This window comes from Dendrobates tinctorius, unplaced genomic scaffold, assembly GCF_039654945.1.
Source record: "Dendrobates tinctorius isolate UK_male_01 unplaced genomic scaffold, ASM3965494v1 ptg000162l, whole genome shotgun sequence".
Lineage (NCBI taxonomy): Eukaryota > Metazoa > Chordata > Amphibia > Anura > Dendrobatidae > Dendrobates > Dendrobates tinctorius.
The window spans coordinates 21,411,706-21,429,346 of record NW_027361829.1 but is presented as its reverse complement, the minus strand read 5'-3'; the positions used below and the strand labels follow the sequence as shown (position 1 = coordinate 21,429,346).

Here is a 17,641-nt window from a genome sequence, read left to right as displayed (position 1 = left end):
GGGGAGACGCCTGGCAAGCTAACGAGTGAGGCTGGAATCACGGCTGCACCTCTTTTGATATCTGGTCGACCCAGCCTGCAGGAGGTCTTCCATTCGAGAGAGGTGTGAGTATCTAACTTTGCTTAAATTGCATTTGTTGATACTAGGACAGAGTAAAACTCGTCCTTGTAGACCACTGTAAATATGGAGTGGTTACGGAAGCAGGCAGAGAAATATGCTGGCACACCCCAGCTGGAGGGGGTTAATGTGGAAACCACGTGGTTAAATTGTATGCGATGGTTTACCACAGAGAACAGGGAACTAGATAGAAAAAATTCGCTAGGTTAAGCTAATAGCCAAGTAGTGGCTTTGTGTAAGACAGTCATAACTTTTGATCAGGCTCTTGATAGGTAGCTTACACAGCAATATGTTAACATGATCACCCGGGGAGGGGCAGCGTATAGGGAGAGATCAGAACAGCTGAGCGAGATGCTGGAGCTAGCAGCGAAGCACAGAGAGGAGGGGTGCGAGCAGCAGCAGCTGAGAGCAGTTATGTCACAGATGGACACTGCAGCTTCGAAACACAGTGCTGATGTAAATACACTTGTAGACTGGAGAAGAGTTAGGAGAATGAGTGAAGTAGTACATAACAAGATATAGTGTCCCAACAGCTCCAGCTTATGCAGATACAGTTGAGGAAAGATATATTGTCCCAACAGCTCCAGCACATGCAGACCCTAGGTTAGGTGTGAAGCTGCTTCAACCCCGAGAAAAATATCCCTGACCAAATGTTCCTGATCCATCTTAAATTTATAAAAAAATTTGCCTAATTGGGAGGAAAGTGTTTTGTTAGGACGATGCAGTCCGAGGTGAAGGGTGATGAGTCCAATGTTTTTGCATGCCATTCACCTCGGGGTGTATCTGTTGATTAGGGGAGGCCAGGAGTTCCGGGGGGGGTATGCGCAGCTGCCGAGAATGGGCAGGTCCCGTTCGGCAGAGCCCCCACAGGATCCTATGAGAGGTCCCCCCTTGTGTTATTTTCGTGGACATTTAGGACATGTTAGGCGTTTTTGTCCCAACCTTGAACCAGGGATTGTACCCCGAGAACCCCGGGCACCATTTAACCCCCAACAGACCCGGGAGTTCTCTAGACCACCTTTCGGAGTTAGACCTCCGTATCCAGCAGTGAATGACCCTAGGCAGTATCAGCAGTACAACGGTCTTCAAATGGTTAACCCAGTCTCACAGGAGCCTTCTGCTCCTGCTCCCTCCCCAATAGCTTTCACTCATCCGCTCCCGGAGGTCCATGCTATTCAGGGAGGGGTCACTCCTCCTCGTCCCTATGCTCCGCTGATTAAGGAGCTGCGGGAACATGAGGACCGGACCCTGACCAGGGATCTCTTTGGGGCGGAGGTGGCAGCTGTTGGACGGAAGCCGTGCCCAGATGGGGATGATGGATTTTTCAGGCTTCCCACGGCAGGTAACACTGATTGATGGAGTGCTCCCCCTGTTCCCCTCACCCTCCTTGCCCCCCTTTCCCTGGGCAAGGACGGTAGACCTTATGTCAGAGGGAGAATAGAGGGGCTGCCTTGGGAAGACATCCTCATCGATACAGGAGCCTCAGTTTCAATAACGCGACACAAATTGCAGTCACCCCCTGGACTGCCTGAGACTACACTTTTGTAGAATTTGAGGACTCCTGTATTCAAGCAGAAAAAAGTCATCCAGTAAACCTGAAATTTCAGGACACAGGGGGATCGAAGCAAAGGGGTCTTCAATGCGCTTTTTGGGTAAACCCACAGTTACGGTACACTATTTTGGGAACTGATGGTTTGGGAGCAATGGGAATTGTTGTTGATTTATGTAACAAAGTCTTGTGGCGGAAGAAAGAAGCCACTATCTGTTCTGTAATTGTCCCTGTAGAGGAGGAGGAGAGTCATAAATTACCCATTGCTAGCTTCGGATTAGGTGCTAATGAAAATGTTGAAAACACTGACAATGATGCTTTAAAGAATGAATTGAAGCAAAAGTTCCCTGAATTGTGGATCTCAAAGAAAACTGATTGTGGGTTAATGCAAACTCAGGTTAAAATTGATGGTGAAAAACTGCCACCTTTCCAGCGTCAGTACCATATTCCGGAGGACGCAATCCCTTACATAAGGGTAGCAGTCAGTGAATTGGAGAAACAAGGTGTTGTTGTGAAAGGTAATTCTCCATGTAACAGTCCTATTTTACCTGTAAAAAAGGAAGATGGCAGTTTTCGAATGGTAGTAGACCTGAGACTTGTAAATAAGTACACTCCCTCAGCTGCTCACCTTGTTGCATCTGTCCCTGAAGTTATGTCACAGCTGAGGAGTGATTGTAAAGGGTTTTCTTGTTTAGACATTGCAAATGGCTTTTTCTCAGTACCCCTAACACCTGAATCTGCACTCCGCTTCGCATTCACTTTTGAAAATGTGCAATACTTGTTCACGCGGCTGCCCATGGGATTTCACAGTTCTCCTGTGTATTTCCATCAGGCATTAGCTCAGATGTTAGAACCACTGGGTTACGGAGACAAAGTCTTACAGAATGTGGATGATTTATTGATTCAAACTGTCGATGAATGTGAACACAGAGAAACCCTTGAAAATGTTTGTCAGGCTTTACAAGAGGCAGGACTCAAAATGAGTCTAGATAAAGTACAATTGATGAAATCAGAGGTTTAATTTCTGGGTGTGTCTGTCTCAGCAGAAGGAAAGAAGCCCATGCATGATAGGGTTAAAGCTATTCAGGCTGTCCCCATACCAACTAATATTACTGAACTCAGAAAATTTTTGGGTCTTATTAATTTTTCCAGAGAATTCATTGAAGATTTTGCTTATTTGGCTAAACCACTGTATGATTTATTGAAAAATGTTGATAATGACTTTGACCCTGTTAATGTAGAGGGAGCCGCCTTACAGGCTTTTGAGGGATTGAAGCGCGCCCTTACGGCAGCTACTGCATTGGTTAACCCTGACCCTTCCCAGCCTTTCTACATTCAGACTCACACCGGTGATATCTCTATTTCTTCAGTGCTCCTACAAAAATGGCCCAAAGAAAGCCCAGAAGTGTCTAGTCAGTTGTATGCCCTAGGTTATTACTCCAGGTTGCTGACTCCCGTGGAAAAAGGATTCACTCAGTGCATGAAGCACCTACTGGGCGTGCACTGGACTATGAATCAAGTGAAGCATATAGTGGGATTTGCTCCTTTAATTCTACAAACCCTGCATGTCACTTTAAAAACTTTGCTGAAGGGAAAAGCTTCAGGTATTAGTTCACAGAGAATGGCCCAATGGATCATTGATTTTGAGACTAGAGACTTACAAATCGAAGTGGGTGAGAAATATCACTTAGCCCAGATGATGCAATATGCAGGAAAAAGTCACGATTGTCAAATTGAACAGGCTAATGTTACTCCCTCTCCCTTCCGAGCAGACTTTCAAGAGGGAATCCCCTGTGCCTATATTGACGGAGCTTGCTATTGGCATGAGGGGCATTACGTCACAGGCTTCGCTGTGTGGTTTCCAGCTAAGCCATTGCTGCTGCAGTATAAACTCCCTGGTCATTTCTCCGCTCAAAGAGCTGAGTTGGAAGCAGCTCTACAGGTCATTCTCGTGTGTCCAGAGCCAATGAATATCTTCAGTCATAGCGCATATGTCGTGTCGTCACTCACTCTATATCTTAATGTATGGGCCCTTAGGGGGATGGTTGATTCTCAGAACAAGCTCTTGCAGCATGTAAACATTCTAAAACAAATTGAGCAATGGGGTAAAGAATTTCCAAAATTATGGTCCTTCTGTAAAATCAAGGGACACCAGAGGCTAATTCCTGACCCTCACATCCTTGGCAATGCATATGTAGATCACGCAGCCAGGGAAGCTGCACTCACAGGCGAGGACAAATATCCCCAAGAAGTCATCGCTGCAGTTACTAAAAAAAACCCGAGAGCCCCCCTTTGTTTATTCTTCTCTTCAATATCTCGTAAAAGCACAGGAGAAGGATGGAGACTCATCTCTGTTCAATTCCCTTGAGTCCCTGCCCATTGAGGGGGAGTGCTTGTACTACAAACGGGTTAATGATAGACTAGTGCTTTACATCCCAACAACAATGGTTAAGTCTTTGCTCAAATTTTCAAGCTAAAAAGGTGATTAAAATGGTTCATATCAATCAGTGTAGACTTCTTAATTATTTTACTGAGATTTCTGGTAAGGACTGATACTCCGCTTTTTTTTTCTATTTCCTCCAGGTCAGCTGAAGATTTTCATATTCGACTCCTGGGACCGTGAACCTATTGGATGATCAGGAGAAGATGTTTCACACTATACAGTGGGACTCTGATAGTGTGAGAGGGGGAGAAGATCAGGAAAATCCAGAAGACAAAGAATGAGAAGAAATAGACCAAAAGACTTGACTATTGTGCAACTTATTTTTTTTCGGGACTATTTGAATTATTTTTTTTATTATGTGTTTGTTCTATTTTTAGGGACTTTTGCCTTACACACACACGTGCATAAAGTGCTGAATTACCTCCATATTCTTATTTTCAATAATTCACCCATGAATATTACAGTACTGTATGTTGTACTCTGGATAGAGTACAAGAGGGGGACTTGTAAGAGAATGGTCAGTCATAATATACTGAGCGGCCATGTTGTCTCTAGCAGCCATTTTGTTGAAAGTTAGAGAAGATTCAACTTTTACAAAAGAGCTGATAAAATGTATTAAATGGAGGATGGAAAATGAGATCATGTCTCCTAGCAACCTCAGCCGATGTGCGTAGAGGAAGATTGGATCAATCAATAGGGTCACAGGTTACCAAATATATGGTCAGTATGCTTATACGTGATAGTGTGGTAGCGAAGAGTAGAGTAGTTAAAATGTCAGGATGTAAGAATTTAGGGACCTAGACTGGAGACAATGATAAGATTTTAGGACAGTAGCCATAGATACCAATGACTTATGGGTTTTAGTGTTGCTTGAAGAAATGTTAATTAATATCTTCATATTATGTCATTATATTCTCTTTTCTAAACCACGTTTCTGTAGATTACCATGAAAACGCCTTAGAATTATAATGTTAACGCCCTCTGCGGCAAAATGCAGCTTTCTTTGTTCTGATAATGTATAAGAAGCCCCTGTTACTGTCGATCGGGGCCATTCCATCGCCATCATGCCACTGTGCCTCACCATGGCCAGGGCACAGAGCCTTACCATCGCCAGACTTCCTAGCAAATCTCTGCCTGTCTGAATTCCTGTTTTTGCCCGCATATTCCAGCTCCTCTGTTATTCTGTATCTGTTTTGCTGTGTATCTCCGAATAAACCTTCAACCTCAGCTTGATAAGAGATCGTCTGTGGAACTTCTTCCCGACTCTTCCAGCTCTCAGTAGGACTTTTTCTTACACAAATGTGAGGTGATCCCTAAAAAAATGGTTTTGTAAACTTTGTTGTAAAAATGAGAAATCGCTGGTCAAATTTTAACCCTTATAACTTCCTAACAAAAAAAATGTTGTTTCCAAAATCATGCTGATGTAAAGTACACATATGGGAAATGTTATTTATTAAACATTTTGTGTCACATACAGTTGTGGCCAAAAGTATTGACACCCCTGCAATTCTGTCAGATAATACTCAGTTTCTTCCTGAAAATAATTGCAAACACAAATTCTTTGGTATTATTATCTTCATTTAATTTAAAGGAAAAAACACAAAAGAATTATCCTAAAGCCAAATTGGATATAATTCCACACCAAACATAAAAAAGAGGGTGGACAAAAGTATTGGCACTGTTCGAAAAATCATGTGATGCTTCTCTAATTTGTGTAATTAAAAGCACCTGTAACTTACCTGTGGCACCTAACAGGTGTTGGCAATAACTAAATCACACTTGCAGCCAGTTGACATGGATTAAAGTTGGCTCAACCTCTGTCCTGTGTCCTTGTGTGTACCACATTGAGCATGGAGAAAAGAAAGAAGATCAAAGAACTGTCTGAGGACTTGAGAAACCAAATTGTGGGGAAGCATGAGCAATCTCAAGGCTACAAGTCCATCTCCAAAGACCTGAATGTTCCTGTGTCTACCATGCGCAGTGTCATCAATAAGTTTAAAGCCCATGGAACTGTGGCTAACCTCCCTAGATGTGGACGGAAAAGAAAAATTGACAATAGATTTCAACGCAAGATAGTGCGGATGTTGGATAAAGAACCTCGACTAACATCCAAACAAGTTCAAGCTGCCCTGCAGTCCGAGGGTACAACAGTGTCAACCCGTACTATCCGTCGGTGTCTTAATGAAAAGGGACTGTATGGTAGGAGACCCAGGAAGACCCCACTTCTTACCCCGAGACATAAAAAAGCCAGGCTGGAGTTTGCCAAAACTTAGCTGAAAAAGCCTAAAAAGTTTTGGAAGAATGTTCTCTGGTCAGATGAGACAAAAGTAGAGCTTTTTGGGCAAAGGCATCAACATAGAGTTTACAGTAGAAAAAAAGAGGCATTCAAAGAAAAGAACACGGTCCCTACAGTCAAACATGGCGGAGGTTCCCTGATGTTTTGGGGTTGATTTGCTGCCTCTGGCACTAGACTGCTTGACCGTGTGCATGGCATTATGAAGTCAGAAGACTACCAACAAATTTTGCAGCATAATGTAGGGCCCAGTGTGAGAAAGCTGGGTCTCCCTCAGAGGTCATGGGTCTTCCAGCAGGACAATGACCCAAAGCACACTTCAAAAAGCACTAGAAAATGGTTTCAGAGAAAGCACTGGAGACTTCTAAGGTGGCCAGCAATGAGTCCAGACCTGAATCCCATAGAACACCTGTGGAGAGATCTAAAAATGGCAGTTTGAAGAAGGCACCCTTCAAATATCAGGGACCTGGAGCAGTTTGCCAAAGAAGAATGGTCTAAAATTCCAGCAGAGCATTGTAAGAAACTCATTGATGGTTACCGGAAGCGGTTGGTCGCAGTTATTTTGGCTAAAGGTTGTGCAACCAAGTATTAGGCTGAGGGTGCCAATACTTTTGTCTGGCCCATTTTTGGAGTTTTGTGTGAAATGATCAATGTTTTGCTTTTTGCTTCATTCTCTTTTGTGTTTTTTCATTTAAGACAAATTAAATGAAGGTAATAATACCAAAGAATTTGTGTTTGCAATAATTTTCAGGAAGAAACTGAGTATTATCTGACAGAATTGCAGGGGTGTCAATACTTTTGACCACAACTATATATATATATATATATTTGTGTATGTTTATATGAATTCAATAAAAAATAAACAATTTATCTGGGGTGTTAATTGAATGTTCAGCCTATGTTCACCTGTCTGAGAATATTCATGGAACACTTTGACGCGTCACAATGGGCCAATGGAACAATTGGATCACGTGTCACAATGGGCCAATGGAACAATTGGATCACGTGTCACAATGGGCAGCCCAGAGTATTTAACAGCTGTGCGGCAGCAGCCAGCTTCAGTCTGCTGAGGGAGCCTCAGCAGACAGTTGGGGGTTGGGGGGTGGTGGTGGGGAACCACGCTCGTTCTTATCAGTTTAATATCTGATACGTCCCCTATCTGGGGACTATATTAAATGGATTTTTAGAACAGGGAGATGGAAAAAGAGCTTGCTCTATTCACTCCATGTATCGCCCTGTCATTGTAGTAACTTCGGGGATAGTGCGCTCTCTCTAAACCAGTTTCCAAAACCAGACTGAATTGAATTGAAACCAAAGCAAGATGTCTTTTCAAAGCAATATTTGAATGCTTTTTTCAACTTTGGTTGCTCTGCATTAGTTTTTTCTTGGTCCACATTGCACATTTCAAATTCCTTTAGCATGATTTAACTTGACCAACTCTGCTACATCAAGTACTATTCACCTCTATATGGAAGGCATTGTATTGTATTCAATCTGTAATTTAAATAATGATCTGTCTCAGCCTTTGCTGCTTGGTAGGTACAGATGTGATAAGCTGCAGTAATGTGTTTCGCTTTGGATAGAAACATTGCTGCACACCCACCTGATACAAGGCCTGCATGATGGGTATATGGGCACGGGACTATGGGATGGAGGATATGTATGATGGGTTTATGGGCACGGGAATATGGGTTGGAGGATATGTATGATGGGTATATAGTCACGGGACTATGGGATGGAGGATATGTACGATGGGTATATGGGCATGGGACTATGAGATGAAGGATGTATGATGGGTATATGGGCACTAGACTATGGGATGGAGGATATGTATGATGGGTATATGGGCACGGGCCTATGGGATCGTGGATATGTATGATGGGTATATGGGCATGGGACTATGGGATGGAGGATAATTATAATTTGCTATAACTAACCACAGTTAGTTACTATGCCTGGGCAGCGCCGGGCTCTTCAGCTAGTATGTATATATATATATATATATATATATATATATATATATGTTGGGAGTCGGGTTCCTGCCACTGCACTGCAGGAATCCAAAGCCATGCACCCAGCGGTCTCCCTTTCTTCTTCGGCTGCAGTGGAGCCTGCTCAGCAGACTCGTCGGTCCAGGCGCTCTGCCAAGACCAGCAGTGTAGGATCGGCTGCTGCTGCCACCTCTGGTTCAGGTTTGACAATGCAGCCTGGCCAGCAGCAAAAGACTCCAGAACCTAAGTCCCTCCGTCGCTCCACTGAGCATGCTCATTTGATGATTCCCCGTTGGGGATCGGGAGTCACATGCTCAGGTGCTTCTCTAGTTCTGATTGGTCCATCAAGGGGATCTGGAAGGTTCCAGAGGGTCTCGGCTATAAAAGACTCGCATGGCCACTCGGACATGTGCTAGTATAGGCTTTTGTTATTATGTGTGTGAGTGAAGAGTGATGCATGAGACTGGTGACTGACTTATTATGATTCCCCTCCCTTGGATATTACGAATGTGGTTAGGGAATTTGTAGTCAGAGTCTGCGCCAGCAGTGGCTTAGTCTATGTGCCACTGAGCATTCCACTCTGCACACGAGCGATAGCGTCACAGTGCCATTCAGCACAAGGCACCTGTGCACCGCACTAGCAGCTGCATTCCTTATAGCGGCGCCGTGCGTAAGTTAAGCGCTTTCCCCCCGCTCTGGAGGATAGTGGTGTCCACTGAGGCGGTGCAGTGCACACTTTGTGCAATTCCTGACTCTGCAGTTGCGGTGTCGAGCACTCGTGGGTCTAGAAGGACTCTTCCCAGCGTCTCAGGGGCCGAGTCCTGTGACTATACACTAGTGCTCCTATAGCCGAGCTCTGAGAGCACAAACAGGCTCCGGCGTTTATGTTCAGTGGTAGTGCGGCTCTTTGAAGCACAGAGTCCGCTCCTGTACACACCGGGTGACGATAACCCACGTGTGTTTCTCTTATATACCGCCATATAGCATCCACCAATACTGAGCAGCAATTTACCACCCCTGCACAGTGGACCCCGGGCTGTGAACGCACCTTATTACCATCTTTATTATTTGGTGCGTTCCGCCAGCCCTAACATTATACTAGCGCCTGGGTCTGGCTAGTAATGGCGGATGAACAGCGACTGCTGCAGTACATCCGGCAGCTGCAGGGCAGGTTGGCAGCTCTTGAGCTTCAGCCTCAGCTGCGGATGTTACTGCGGTCGCTGTTCAGGCAGCCACAGAGGCTGTCTCCCGTGTGACCACTGCCATCCTTGCCCCGACTTTGTCCCACCTCCCGCTGCCCGAGAAGTTCTCGGTTGATAGTGCTTCTTGTAGGGGTTTTGTAAGCCAGTGCTCTATAAAGCTTGAGATGCAGGCATCACGATTCCCCTCCGAGCGGGATGAAGTGGGATTTATTATTTCCCTCTTATCGGGCAGGGCTTTGGAGTGGGCCACACCGCTGTGGGAGAATGGTGATCATGTGGCGCAGAGTGTCTCGCGGTTCTTGGACACTCTGAAGCAGGTCTTCCTGGGACCACGAGTCACCCATGACACCGCGCTCTGGCTGTTGGCCTTGTCACAGGGCTCGTCCATGGTCAGCCACTTTGCCATTCAGTTCCGAATGCTGGCCTCAGAGTTAGAGTGGCCAGATAAGGTCCTCATTCCGGCATTCTGGAGAGGTTTGGCTGGCCACTTGAAGGACGCTTTGGCCACCAGGGAGATTCCCGCTACACTGGAGGAACTTATCACTGCCTCCACCCGTATTGATCTTCGCTTCGCCGAGCGAAGGTTGGAGCGGGCAGAGTGTAGGCAGATGTTTAGGTTGGCACCTAGTTTTGCTAAACCTCTGGAATATCCCTATCAGGCATCCGAGTGTCAGGGGGCTTCCTGTGAGGGATCCAGGCCCCGGTCTGCTCGAGCCCCTGTGATCTGTCATGTTTGCCGGCAGTCCGGTCACCTAGCCAACTGGTGGCCACAGCGGCTAGGAGAACGCTTGCGCCTAGTGGCTGTAGGAGGTGGCGTACTAGAATCAGCGGCGTTTTCCTCCAAGCTGTCCTTTAAGGGGACACTTGAGTTTGGCTCTTCCACTCTGGCAGTGGAGGTTTGCGTGGATTCCGGAGCAGAGGGCAATTTTATGTCTTCGGCCTTCGCTCAACGGCACGCTATACCCTTGGTTATGATGTCTAAACCAGTCACCGTCAGAGTGGTGAACGGCACCACTCTAACCTCACAGATAACCCACCAGACCGCCCCCTTGTTACCCTCAGTGGCTCCATCTCATCAGGAGACGATATCCCTCCTCGTCATGCCCGAGGGTATTGACCAGGTCCTTCTAGGGGTCCCCTGGTTACGGTACCACTTTCCCCATATAGAGTGGGCTTCAGGGAGGATTATTGGTGGAGTAAATCATGTGAGGGTAGATGTCTGAGGGAGTGCATTCAGGTTGCCTCCACCGAGGTCCCCGCAGATCTCTCCTCGCTCCCCAAACACTATCGACAGTTTGCGGATGTGTTCTCCAAAAAGGCGGCGGAGACCCTTCCACTGCATCGCCCCTATGACTGTCCTATTGACCTCTTGCCTGGTGCTGAGCCTCCCCGGGGTTGAGTCTATCCTCTATCTCTCCCGGAGACAGAGGGCATGTCTCAATACATCAGGGAGAATCTGGCAAGAGGATTCATTAGGAAGTCAGTGTCACCAGCGGGGGCGGGATTCTTCTTCATCCAGAAGAAGAGTGGGGAACTACGTCCTTGCATCGATTACAGAGGTTTTAACGCCATCACCGTTAAGAATAAGTATCCTCTGCCCCTGATATCAGAGCTGTTGGATAGGCTACGGGGAGCGAGAGTGTTTACCAAACTTGATCTGCGGGGGGCTTACAACCTGATTCGCATCCATGATGGGGACAAATGGAAGACGGCATTTAACACCAGGGACGGGCACTATGAATGCCTGGTGATGCCCTTCGGGCTCTGTAATGCCTCGGCCGTCTTCCAAGACTTTGTGAACGATATCTTCCTGGATATGCTTACCATCTTGGTAGTAGTATATCTGGAAGATATCCTCATCTACTCTCCAGATATTGACTCCCACCGGAGAGATGTTTGCAAAGTTTTCGACCTCCTGTGGGCAAACTCCCTGTATGCCAAGTTGGAGAATTGTGTGTTTGAGCAGGAGTCCTTGCCTTTCCTGGGCTATATAATCTCCGCCCGGGGTTTGGCTATGGATCCTGCCAAGCTACAGGCGGTGATGGATTGGCAGGAACCCCATTCTCTCAAAGCGGTGCAGCGCTTTATGGGGTTCATAAATTACTATAGCCAATTCATCCCCCACTTCTCAACTTTGGTAGCACCCTTGGTATCCCTCACCAAGAAGGGTGCAAATCCCAAATTGTGGTCGGAACCTGTCTCTAGGGCCTTCTCCTCCATTAAGTCCCATTTCGCTAGCGCTCCCATTCTACATCGCCCCAATGTAGATAAGCCCTTCATTCTGGAAGTGGATGCCTCTTCCGTCGGTGCTGGAGCGGTCCTGTTTCAGAAGGACACGCAAGGTCGGAAGCACCCATGCTTCTTTTTCTCCAAGACCTTCACACCGGCGGAGAGGAATTATTCCATCGGGGACAGGGAGTTGCTAGCGATGAAGTTGGCCTTCTCGGAGTGGAGACACCTCCTGGAGGGGGCTCGCCACCCTTTCCAAGTGTTCACCGAACACAAGAACTTGGTGTATTTGCAAACAGCCCAGCGGCTAAATTCTCGCCAGGCCAGATGGTCCTTGGTCTTCTCCCGGTTCCACTTCACCCTCCATTTTCTCTCCGGGGAGAAGAACGTCCGGGCCGATGCTCTCTCACGCTCCGTGGTGTCATCAGAGGAAGAGGAGGAGCCTCGGCTGATTGTCCCATCCGAGAGCCTGAGGACTGTGGCTCCGGTCGCTCTTGAGTCAGTACCTCTGGGCAGGACATTTCTCCCTGCCCATCTGCGACCGGAGGTCCTCTCTTGGGCTCATTCGTCCAGGGTGGGTGGACATTTCGGGACAAAACGGACCTCTGAGCTTCTGGTGAGGACGTACTGGTGGCCGCATATGGCCCGTGACGTCAGGGACTATATTTAGGCATGCGTCTCTTGCGCCCAGAATAGGTCCTCTCAGCAGCGGCCTGCTGGGCTACTTTATCCCCTGCCGGTAGCGGACAGGCCCTGGGAGATGGTCGGTATGGACTTTGTGGTGGGGCTACCCAAGTCCAGTGGCAGCACGGTCATTTGGGTTGTCACCGACCATTTCTCCAAGATGGTGCACCTGGTACCTCTCTCCCGGTTACCTTCTGTGTGGGGCCTCGCAGTGTTGTTCATTAAGCACATTTTTCGCCTGCACAGCATGCCGGACAAGATTGTCTGTGACCGAGCTCCTCGGTTTGCGTCTTGGTTCTGGAGAGAGCTTTGTTCCCTGCTCAGCATTGAGCTAAATATCTCCTCGGCCTATCATCCCGAGACGAATGGGTTGGTAGAGAGAGCCATCCAGACCCTGGTCACATATCTACGACATTTTATCTCAGCCAGGCAGGATGACTGGGCATACTTGCTGCCGTGGGCGGAGTTCGCTTTGATCAACACTGTGGCCGACTCCACCGGTCAGACCCCATTCCTCCTAAATTATGGCCAGCATCCGTGCGTCCCTGTGCCCATGCCCATGTCATCCACCGATTCCAGGGTGGCAGACTGGGTGGTGGAGGTACACGACATTTGGGATCGCACCCAGGATGCTATCCGGCCTTCCAAGGAGAGAATGAGGACCTCCGCTGATGCACACCGGCACCCTGCCCCGACCTTTGCCCCTGGCAACTTAGTGTGGCTCTCCGCCCAATACATCAGGCTGCGGGTTGAGTCCGCTAAGTTCGCACCATGCTACATTGGCCCCTTCAAGGTCCTCGAGCAGATCAGCCCTGTGGTCTACTGTATGGCCCTTCCACCACACTTGGCTATCTCTGATTCATTCCACGTGTTCCTCCTTAAGCCTGTCCACTTGTCTCGGTTCTCTGAGTCATCTGCCAGGACATCAGACCTGTCTTTGGACAAGTTTGAGGTCAATGCCATTGTGGCATGCAAGGTGATGTGGGGCAAAAAGTTTTATTTGGTGGATTGGAAGGGTCATGATCCAGAGGCTCGGACTTGGGAGCCAGTGGAGAACATCCACGCTCCACTCCTCATTGCAGCGTTTGTGTGTAGCAAGGCTCAGAGGGGAGGGGGCCCTAGGAGGGGGGTAATGTTAGGCATCAGGTTCTTGCCATTGCACAGCAGGAATCCAGAGCCTTGCACCCAGCGGTCTTCCATTCTTCTTCGGCCACAGTGGAGCCTGCTCAGCAGACTCGTCGGTCCAGGCGCTCTGCCCAGACCAGCAGTGTAGGATTGGTTGCTGCTGCCACCTCTGATACAGGTTTGACAATGCAGCATGACTAGCAGCAAAAGACTCCAGAACCTAAGTCCCTCCGTCGCTCCACAGAGCATGCTCATGGTACGATTCCCCGTTGGGGATCGGGAGTCACATGCTCAGTTCCTTCTACAGTTCTGATTGGTCTATCAAGGGGAACTGGAAGGTTCCAGAGGGTCTCGGCTATAAAAGACTCGCATGGCCACTTGGCCATGCCATAATATAGGCTTTTGTTATTATGTGTGTGAGTGAAGAGTGATGCATGAGACTGGTGACTGACTTATTATGACTCCCCTCCCTTGAATATTACGAATGTGGTTACGGAATTAGTAGTCAGAGTCTGCGCCAGCAGTGGCTTAGTCTATGTGCCACTGAGCATCCCGCTTTCCACACGAGCGTTAGCGTCACAGTGCCATTCAGCACAAGGCACCTGTGCACTGCACTAGCAGCCGCGTTCCTTATAGCGGTGCCGTGCGCAAGTTAAGCTCTTTCTCTCGCTCTGGAGGTTAATGGCGTCCGCTGAGGCGGTGCAGTGCACACCTGGTGCAATTCCTGACTCTGCAGTTGCGGTATCGAGCACTCGTGGGTCTAGAAGGACTCTTCCCAGCATCTCAGGGACCGAGTCCTGTGAACATACACTAGTGCTCCTATAGCCGAGACATGTGAGCACAAACAGGCTCCGGCATTTATGTTCAGCAGTAGTGCGGCTCTGTGAAGCAACAGAGTCCGCCTCTGTACACACCGGGTGATGATAACCCACATGTGTTTTTCTAGTATACCGCCATATAGCATCCGCCATTACTGAGCAGCAGTTTACCACCCTTGCACGGTGGACCCCGTGCTGCGAACACACCTTATTACCATCTTTATTATTTGGTGCGTTCCGCCAGTCCTAACACATAAATATATGTATTTGTGTATATTTATATGAATTCAATAAAAAAGAAACAATTTATCTGGCATGTTAATTGAATGTTCGGCCTACGTTCACATGTCTGAGAGTGTTCTAGTGGCTTGTAGCAGCTATGTGCTCTGCCTGCCTGCAGTAGATAGAATGTGATCCATTCATGGAACGCTGTGATAGAATGTATTCTATTCATGGAACACTTTGACGCGTCACAATGGGTCAATGGAACAATTGGATCACGTGTCACAATGGGCAGCCCAGAGTATTTAACAGCTGCTCGGCAGCAGCCAGCTTCAGTCTGCTGAGGGAGCCTCAGCAGACAGTTGGTGGGGGGACCACGCTCGTTCTTATCAGTTTAATATCTGATATGTCCCCTATCTGGGGACCATATATTAAATGGATTTTTAGAATAGGGAGATGGAAAAAGAGCTTGATCTATTCACTCCATGTATTGCCCCGTCATTGCAGTATCTTCGGGGATGGTGCGCTCTCTCTATACCGGTTTCCAAAAACAGACTGAATTGATTTGAAACCAAAGCAAGTTGTCTTTTCAAAGCAATATTTGAATGCTTTTTTCAACTTTGGTTGCTCTGCATTAGTTTTTTCTTGGTCCACGTTGCACATTTCAAATTCCTTTGGCTTGATTTAACTTGACCAACTCTGCTACATCAAGTATTATTCACCTCTATATGGAAGGCATTGTATTGTGTTCAATCTGTAATTTAAATAATGATCTATATCGGCCTTTGCTGCTTGGTAGGTACAGGTGTGATAAGCTGCAGTAATGTGTTTCACTTTGTATAGATTCATTTCTGCACACCCACCTGCTACAAGGCCTCCAGCCCCTTGCCCTCATTACTTCCCGCCTTAATTCAAGTATCCCATGTGTAGTTAAGTTATTCAATTTCTAACACATTCCTGACTCAATGATGGCTATTTTGAAAAATTGTCAACCTCTTGTGGCCTGCCAACTTTTAAATTTTGAAATTTACTTTTAAATTTTGAATATATATATATGTATTTGTATTTGTGTATATTTATATGAATTGAATAAAAAAGAAACAATTTATCTGTTGTGTTAATTGAATGTTCGGCCTATGTTCACCTGTCTGAGAGTATTCAAGTGGCTTGTAGCAGCTATGTGTGCTGCCTGCCCGCAGTAGATAGAATGTGTTCCATTCATGGGACACTGTGATAGAATGTATTTTATTCTTGGAACACTTTGACGCGTCACAATGGGCCAATGGAACATTTGGATCACGTGTCACAATGGACCAATGGAACAATTGGATCACGTGTCACAATGGACCAATGGAACATTTGGATCACGTGTCACAATGGGCAGCCCAGAGTATTTAACAGCTGCGTAGCAGCAGCCAGCTTCAGTCTGCTGAGGGAGCCTCAGCAGACAGTTGGGGGAGGAACCACGCTCGCTCTTATCAGTTTAATATCTGATACATCCCATATATGGGGACCATATATTAAATGGATTTTTAGAACAGGTAGATTGAAAAAGAGCTTGCTCTATTCACTCCATGTATTGCCGCGTCATTGCAGTATCTTCGGGGATGATGCACTCTCTCTAAACCTGTTTCCAAAAACAGACTGAATTGAATTGAAACCAAAGCAAGTTGTCTTTTCAAAGCAATATTTGAATGCTTTTTCAACCTTGATTGCTCTGCATTAGTTTTTTCTTGGTCCACGTTGCACATTTCAAATTCCTTTGGCTTGATTTAACTTGACCAACTCTGCTACATCAAGTATTATTCACCTCTATATGGAAGGCATTGTATTGTATTCAATCTGTAATTTAAATAATGATCTATCTCGGCCTATGCTGCTTGGTAGGTACAGGTGTGATAAGCTGCAGTAATGAGTTTCCCTTTGGATAGATACATTTCTGCACACCCACCTGCTACAAGGCGTGCAGCCTCTTGCCTTCATTACTTCCCGCCTTATTTCAAGTATCCCATAAATATTTAAGTTATTCAATTTCTAATGCGTTCCTGACTCAATGATGGCTACTTTGAAACAGTGTCACCCTCTTGTGGCCTGCCAACTTTTAAATTTTGAAATTTACTTTTAAATTTATTTATATATATATATATATATATATATATATATATATATATATATATATACAGGGGTTGGACAAAATAATGGAAACACCTAACGTTTTGGCATCATAATCTTCAAACATGTTATAAACATGCAAGCCGCTACATATGGTAATGTTTTGTAGTTGATTATTTGTGTTATGTGATATGTGTATGTAAATTAACTGTTTGTTTTGCAGAATTGTAAGAACATTGATGAAAACCTGATACCAATGTCAGACCTCTCAGATTTTCAAAGAGGCCAAATTGTTGGTGCCCGTATGGCAGGCGCTAGTGTAACAGAAAGTGCCCGAAAGCTGGGCGTGGCAAGAGGTACTGTCTCCAAAGTAATGACTGCGCTTGAAAGAGAAGGAAAGACGTCCGCAGCAAAGCACAGGTCCGGCCAAAAGTCGAAGATGACTGAGAGAGACTGTTGGACTCTAAAGTGAAAATCACTGCTGAGCTCAATGAACACTTACAGAACCCAGTTTCCACGAAAACTGTTCGTTGGGAGCTGCACAAATCTGGATTCCACAGAAGAGCTGCAATTAGAAAACCGCTGCTCTCAATGACAAATGTTTCCAAGCGTTTAGAGTGGTGTAGAAACCTCCAGAATTGGTCCCTCGAGCAGTGGAAACATGTGATATTCTCAAACAAATTATCGTTTACCTTATTTCCGACCTCCGGCCGAGTGTACGTTTGGAGACAGCCGAAAGAAGCATTCCATCCAGACTGCCTTCTCCCAACCGTAAAACATGGCGGAGGTTCTGTGATGATCTGGGGTGCTATTTTGTGGAGATCCGCCGGGCTAATGATATACCTTCATGGAAGAA

The 17,641-nt window shown here is 46.5% G+C and overlaps 1 non-coding gene and 2 pseudogenes across 1 annotated transcript; all 3 read left to right on the top strand.

Moving 5' to 3' along the window:
* The first annotated feature begins 7,486 nt into the window (after positions 1–7,486).
* LOC141052800 (U2 spliceosomal RNA) lies at positions 7,487–7,674 on the top strand. Its single transcript, XR_012220895.1, has one exon. It is a non-coding gene; the product is annotated as a U2 spliceosomal RNA (small nuclear RNA).
* A 7,357-nt stretch (positions 7,675–15,031) lies between these two features.
* LOC141052797 (U2 spliceosomal RNA) lies at positions 15,032–15,205 on the top strand (annotated as a pseudogene).
* A 915-nt stretch (positions 15,206–16,120) lies between these two features.
* On the top strand, positions 16,121–16,294 carry LOC141052804 (U2 spliceosomal RNA; annotated as a pseudogene).
* Positions 16,295–17,641: the final 1,347 nt, after the last annotated feature.